The sequence below is a fragment of the Fukomys damarensis genome, unplaced genomic scaffold (assembly GCF_012274545.1).
Source record: "Fukomys damarensis isolate Sample0158 unplaced genomic scaffold, DMR_v1.0_HiC HiC_scaffold_23, whole genome shotgun sequence".
NCBI classification, from domain to species: domain Eukaryota; kingdom Metazoa; phylum Chordata; class Mammalia; order Rodentia; family Bathyergidae; genus Fukomys; species Fukomys damarensis.
The window spans coordinates 36097321-36104265 of NW_022900935.1; the positions used below are offsets into that span (position 1 = coordinate 36097321).

The following is a 6945-nucleotide window of genomic DNA, read 5'->3' on the forward strand; positions in this document are numbered from 1 at the left end:
TCAAGCATTCAAGTTCTCCCTGCTCCAGAACCAGCTGGGATGTTCTGGCAAATGACTTTGCTTCCCTGGCCTTGATGTCTGCACCCTTAAATAAGGGCAATAGGCACATATGCCTGGTACAGTGCTGTGAGGACTAAATAATTTCTGTCCACAAAAGGATGAACACAGAGCCTGCTGTGCAAGAGTCCCGATTTAGTTAGCAAGGAAGCTGGAAGAGCTGGCATGGCCCACAGGGCCCGGGGAAGCTGCAGCCGGAGCCACCTCTGGGCGTCTCTGCTCTGTGCTCTGGCAGAAGGCCCAAGAGGCCCCATTTCTCTCTCCTGTCAACTCAGCTGGAACAAGCTCTTTCAGAGGAAGGTGGTTCCCCTTGAGAAAATGTTCCCTCATGCCCTGGAGGCGCTCACCTCGAAAGCAGGAACGCACGTTGCAGTCATCTGTGATCCACCTGGACAGCGCCCGGCCCCTCCCGGCACAACCCTGCTTTCAGTCTGGGTCTGCGATGTCATAAAAGGTGATTTGTGGGCTGAACAGGTGTTGTCTTACAGAGGCACGGGGAGGGGGCAGCTTCTTTTGCTGTGCGATGACTTTGAACTCGCTTCACCTCTCTGCACCTTGGTGTCAGGCCCTTTGGAACGGGCTGGGAATGAATGATTGGCTCTCTGGAGGGAAGATCAGGAGACAGGTGCTACCTCTCCCTCCTGGCTTCAAAGGGGAAGGCTGCAAATCCTTGTGTGGGAGCATGTCGCCCTTGCAGACTCCCTGCTGCGCATGCTCAACCTTCTTCCTCCCTCTGGCCCCTTCTCAGTCTCTGCTGGGGATCCATCCTTCCTTCCGTGTTGCATTCTGTCCAGGCTTCAGGGCCTGCCCTCCTCTCTCCTCACCTCATACTCTCAGGGCCACTGAACCTTTGGGGTCCGATTCCCAGAACTCTCTACCTGTCCCCGTCTATCTATCATTGCTCACCATCTGTCCCAGAGCTCAGTCCGGTGATGCCCTCTCTCTCCACTCTGGGCCCCTGGCTGCCCTTGGTGGTCTGCCAGCTTTTCCCAACCACAGCGAGCCCCATGTCACCGCACGATCCTCATCCTCAGGACCTCACCAGATGCTCCCTGAGCACCACCATGCACTCGGTAGCTGCGTAAGGAGTACAAGGAAGGTGCAATGGGCACGACAGGGCACAGTGCAGAGTCCTGCTTTCGGGGCATTCACGATCCAGGGCCATGATGCCCATGGACCTGGAGTTCGTCGCAGTCCTTCTCCTTCACCCTCCACCGTAACTGGGCACCACACCTTACCATTCTGCTTTCACAACGTCTCCCACCGGGTTCCCCTCTGCAGGCCACTTACACCGTTAAGACTTCGTTCAGGAGCTGCTTCCAATATCTTCGCCCCTTGCAATCTACTTCACCCTGCAGGCAGAGCTAGCCTTTCATGAGGCAAATCTAGCCTTGCTACTCCTCAGCTCAAACCCTCCATAGCACTGCCCTTCATGCTAAGGACGGGATCTGAGCTGGTGTGCGAGCTGGACGCCATATCAGTCAGTCGGGGTCTGCCAGAGGAGCAGAGCTGGTCACAGATAAGGAGCCTGTTTATGCTCTTAGCTGCCTACCTGCCTACTATCTATCGAAGGATTTATTTCGAGGGATCGCTTCTGCCACTGTGGGATCTGGCAGACCATCTGAGATCCGGGGACAGGCTGCAGCCCACAGGCAGGGCTCCTCTCCCCAAAAAGTTTGTCTTGCTCTCAAAGCCTTTCAACCCACTGGGTGAGGCCTGCCCAGATTTCACAGGGAACTGCTCTGCTTAGTGTCAGCAGGTGGAAGATACACTACTGCATGTCCAGTGACACCTTCACCACAGTCTGGACATCCGGACACTGTGCCGGTCAAGTTCATGAGCTTGGTCAAGTTCATGCGGACAATGAACCATCCCGACACAGCCCTTTTGGACCTGGGCCACGCTTGTTTCCTCCTCCTCCTCTTTTCTCCTTTCTCTCCCCACCCCACACTTGGGCCACCTGCCGCCTGCAGGCCCATGCTCCTCCCTGCCTCTCTGAGGTGAGCCCCTCTGGAGTTGTCTCCTTGACGGCTCCTCCCCACCCCTGTCCACCTGCTCTGCCCACCCTGCCTGTTTTTGCAAAGCCCCCTGCCCCTGCTGGCTATGAGGTCAGCCCTGCTAGTATGTGAACACCTCCAGGACAGGAGCTTTCCATCACATCACCACTCTGTTAAGTCTCAAGCTGGCAAATCCCATCAGCAATGGCCTTATTTACTGGCCTATCAGTCCTCCCATGCCCTCTTCCTGATAAAGCTCCATGGAGATGGAAACCATGTCCATCTGGTTCCCTGCCATCTCCCATACAGCCATGTGCCCAGCACACGGGAGATGTCCAGTCCATGTTTATTGAGCTAATAAATCAATATTGATTTAAATTTATTTAAATAAACCAATATTTATTTAAACAGTAGTATTAATAAAGAAACTTCTAAGTGGTAGGTACCATTGGAGGCCTGAAAATAGGACAGACCAGGTCAGACAGACAGGGTTGCACACACCTAGAATCCCAGCATTCTAGAAGGCTGAAACAGGAAGGTTTCAAGTTTGAGACCAGCCTGGGTTAATTAGCCACTTCCCAAGACCCTGTCACAGCAAGGGCATGGGGTCTAGGGCCACAATTCAGTGAGGTTTCTAGGTTCAATCCTCAGAACCATTAAAAACAAAGAGGACAAGGCCTTGCTCACATGAAGGTTACATCCGAAGGAGAGGGCACTGACAGCAACGAGTAAACACACAGATAATAAAGATAGGGAAACAGAAGTGCAACGTGACAGTGTGGATGAACAGAAGGATGGATTGCACGCGCGCGCATGCACACACAAAACACACTTGTCTCTGACAGCTCTGTATCAGAAGGGTGGGGAGGGCAGGAGAACACACTGGCTCTGGCACAGAAGTCAGGGAGATTGGACTCTGCTTTTTACTGCCGGTGCACACCTGGGTAAACATCACAAACTTTGGTGCCTTGGGTCCCTCCTTGGTGACAGGGAGACTGCGGGGCTGCTTTGCCAACCTCACAGGGCTGCCCGGTCACTTGAGGCAGCAGCCATAAGAGGACTTCGTGACCCTGAAGCTCTGTGCAAAGGGGAGGAGTCATCGGGGATACTGAAGTCGCCCCAAATGGAGCACGTTAGCCCCACAGAATGGGGCACGAGATGAATCTAGATTTCAGTTCCATTTCAGCCACTTCACGGTGGGTGAACAGCTAGACTTTGAACATAGGTTATGTCACTGTACAGGGCCTCAGTTTCCTGACATGAAAACAGAGAGGACATTTATATCTATCGCATAGGATTTTGCCAGATTTACACTAGATAACCAGCTCCAGTGCTTGGTGTAAGGCAGGGACCATGTGAAGGGCTCAGCGAATACTAGCAAGCAAGAGTCATCCTGTCAATCAGTGGTGACTGTTCCTAAATGGGGCCATTCATAGCCTAATGTCTTAAGTCTCACATTCCTCCAAAACCACAATCAACATTCATATTCAGAACCTAAACAAATGGAGATTGCGCTGTTCAAATCCTCCCTCCTCCTCACTTTTCAAAAATATTTTCTGGGTCCTAGTGAGAGATGCACTCTTTATTTGCATGGCAAGGAAGCATTCCTGGGTTTAAGATCATACAATCCCAGAACTGTGACTTTTTTTCATGTTGTGCATTGTAGAAGTCCCATAAAGGAGTCCTTGTGGAGAGAAAACACAGCTGGTGCCCAATTAGAGAGGTGATTGGGACTGATCCCTGGCAGAGCTCTTAATGAAGCTGGGCGGCAAACTGCAGGAGAGACTGTGCTGGAACCGAGGTGGGCTATGCACTGGGGGTAAAGGCCATGGAGTGGAACAGTAAGTTTTCTTCAAAAGCTGAAAGGTTGGTTGCTTTGCTTACATGCAAATTTAAGCTTTTAAACCCAGGCTCTGCAGAGGTTCACCCCTTCGTTCTCTTCTCTCTTCCTTAGAGGCCACAGGCTCTTTGAGTTCTCCTTGGGTCCCAGCTCCTCTCTGTCACAGTAGTGCAGGAAATCTTTGGAAAGGGGCTAGAGAGCACTGACCTGTGGGAGACCTCAGGGCACTGCCTGCCTACACTGCTCTCTTCACAGCTGCCTTGAACAAGCCCTGCATTCCTTGCCAGTGCTCTACCCATAGCCCTCTTGCATCTCCCTGCCTGCCCTCTGTGCCATCTCCCTCTTCCTGCTGTGCCCGAGGGAGCCCCTGAGTCATGCCAAATACCCTCCTCTTAAACTTCAGCACCCTGAATGTCTCCGTCCCCTAACCTAAGTGGAACTTGTCTTGCTGATCTCTCCTTGAAGAGGGTCCATTTTTCTATATTGCACATTAGTTCCTGAGGGCCAAGAAGAGACTGAGCTTCTATTTTGTCCCCTAGTTCTACTAATCCTCCACCCTCCTCACACACATGCACACATGCACACACTCATGGCCTGACAAAGTTCTCTAAAGGTAGTTAGTCTTGGATCACCAGGAAACTGATCAGAAATGGAAATTCTGGGCTCCTCTCCAGAACAGCTGGATAAGAAACTCTAGGGGGAGGGGTGGAAAGAAACTCTAGGGGAGAGACTCAGCCTCTGGCTTAATGAGCCCTCACCCACCCCACTCAGGCAATTCTGAGGCTCACTCCCAGTGGAAAATCACTGGTGTAGCTTGCAGAGTGCGATCTCTTAACCCAGCTCACTGAGTTCCCATCACACCTGTGATGTACACACTAGTGATACAACCTGGGCCACATCATGCAGCTCCCTTGTGCTTCTTTCTCCTCATCTGTAAGATGATAATGAAAATGACAGGTGCCCACTGGGCATTCATCTTCACAGAGCTGGAGTAGCTGCACCTGTAGGGGCTCTGAGCAGTGGCTTGCATACGTTGTCTCTTGCACTGTGAAGCACGGGAAGGTGTAAAAGACCTCAGCCCTTGGCTGCCTGAGTCTCTAGGCCTCTTGGTTGCTGTCATCTGAGACACCAGGTGACCCTTGTACATCCCACACTTCTCCAGCTCTCCTCTGTATGAGAGTGTGAGGTCTTAGTTACATTCTCACGTCTGACCATGAGAGCGCCCTTTTTAGGCTCATCTCGTGCACCCTAGGAAGCTGCAGGGTTTGTATCCAGGGTCTTGTTCTTTCCCACACAGGGCTGTGTGGCTCCATCTGTGTCCCTTTATCCTCCTCAGCTCTGGGACCTTTGCTCTCAACCCTGCCACCACACTCAGAGCCACACCTGGCTGTTATCGAGGCTGCTACTACTCCACCCCTGCAATCTCACACAGCGGAGTCCCAGTCTCTGCCCCTCCCTCCCATTATCTTCCTGGCGTTCTCTCTAGACCTGAATTCTACTGTAGGCTCGGGACCCTCCTTTCTTTCCTTCTCAGTCTTTCAGACCTGTTTGGATTCTTAGACTTGCAAACCTCCATACTTCTTCCCCCTGCCTTGCTGGTGGGTGGACATAAAATATGAGAAAGAAACAAGCCAAGGTGCCTGGATGTCACTGAGGATAATTTGTCTCTGCCGTGTGGCCTCACTTGTCCTGGCTGAGGTACTTGTCCATAGGTGAATGCGAAGACCAAGGAGGTCTCGTGAGTGAAACAAGAGCTTAGTGCCTGGCCTGTAGTAATTGCTCCAGAAGCATTAGTTGTGACAATCACCACCAAAAACATCACAGGAGCCGGGCACACATCCACAAATCCCATTGGATCAATGCCCACCCCCACCCCCGACCTTCCTCTCTCTTCATAGAGAAAATGGAAGCAATCGGTGGGAACTTTCTCAATAATTTTTGTCCAAACTCAGCTCAGATTTTCCTTCTGATATATTTTCCTCCCTGTTTTAGAAGCGGTTGGATTCTATCTCCTGACCATGGGGGCAGAAGGAGTGACAGACCAGCAAAGGTTGAATATTCATTCATTCACTGATTCATTCCTGGGGGAAAGGGGTCTGGGACCTTGTGTCTTAAGGATGAGACCTGAAGAGTCAGCCAAGCCAGGCTATTTTTCATTCTCAGGTAGCCTCCCTTCCACCCCCTGCCCAGGTATAGGCAGCAGCTAAGGCTGGGAAAGTAGGAGGACTGGGATGAAGCTCCTGATTAGGCCATGCTATGACCTCCTGTCTTTATAGAGGGAAGCGAGAGGAGACCAGAGAGGATCACAGAGGGAAGCTTCAGAGAAGCAGGGCTTCCCTTGGGGAATCCCATCCGTCCACTCTCCTGGCTACGTGAGCAATTGACACACAGCTTCCCCCAACTCCAGGTGGCTTTTCCTGGAACTCCAGACAGACAGTGATGTTTCTTCTCCCCAGACAGCATCCTCAGCAGCCACCACTGACTCAGCCTCCCCACCCACTCCATGGGTGGAGTAGGCAGCAGCCCAGTCCCAGGGATTGAAGTTTAGATGGCACCAGGGTGAGGCTGCAGACATCTGCAGACATAAGACCTTTGGTTTCTCCCAAACCATGAGACATTTGCAACCTCTGTCATTCACCTGTCAATTACCCCATCTTCCAGCGCCAAACCCAAACACCTGTCAGTTCCCTCTGTGGGAGGGCAGACTTGTAAAGTCTTGGGGCAGAACAGGAACTGGCTAGCACTCCCTGTGAGGAGGAACAAGACTGCCCCACTGGGCCAGGATGCCTGCCTGCAATATTGCAGAGGAAGGGACCCAAGTCCAAGTGACAGCCGAAGGACAGCTGGCCCAGTACCTGGGGTCCATCTGCAGGGAAGGGAATTATGTGCCTTTCTACGAATGCAGTTGGGAAGTCGGAGTGTATATATTCACTTTTCTAGAGTGAGGAGTCCACGGTGATAAGGTGCTGAGGGCCCGTGAAAAATCTCAGTATGGCCTGGATCCTCATGCTTTCCTCACCACTCCTCTTCCAGCATGGAAGCAGCATGACA

The 6945-nt window shown here is 52.1% G+C and overlaps 1 long non-coding RNA gene across 1 annotated transcript; it reads left to right on the forward strand.

Annotated features, from left to right (window-relative positions):
- Nucleotides 1–584: 584 nt before the first annotated feature.
- LOC104852702 lies at nt 585–6622 on the forward strand. Its single transcript, XR_777571.1, has 4 exons — nt 585–682; nt 3721–3920; nt 5887–6057; nt 6171–6622. It is a non-coding gene; the product is annotated as an uncharacterized LOC104852702 (long non-coding RNA).
- Nucleotides 6623–6945: the final 323 nt, after the last annotated feature.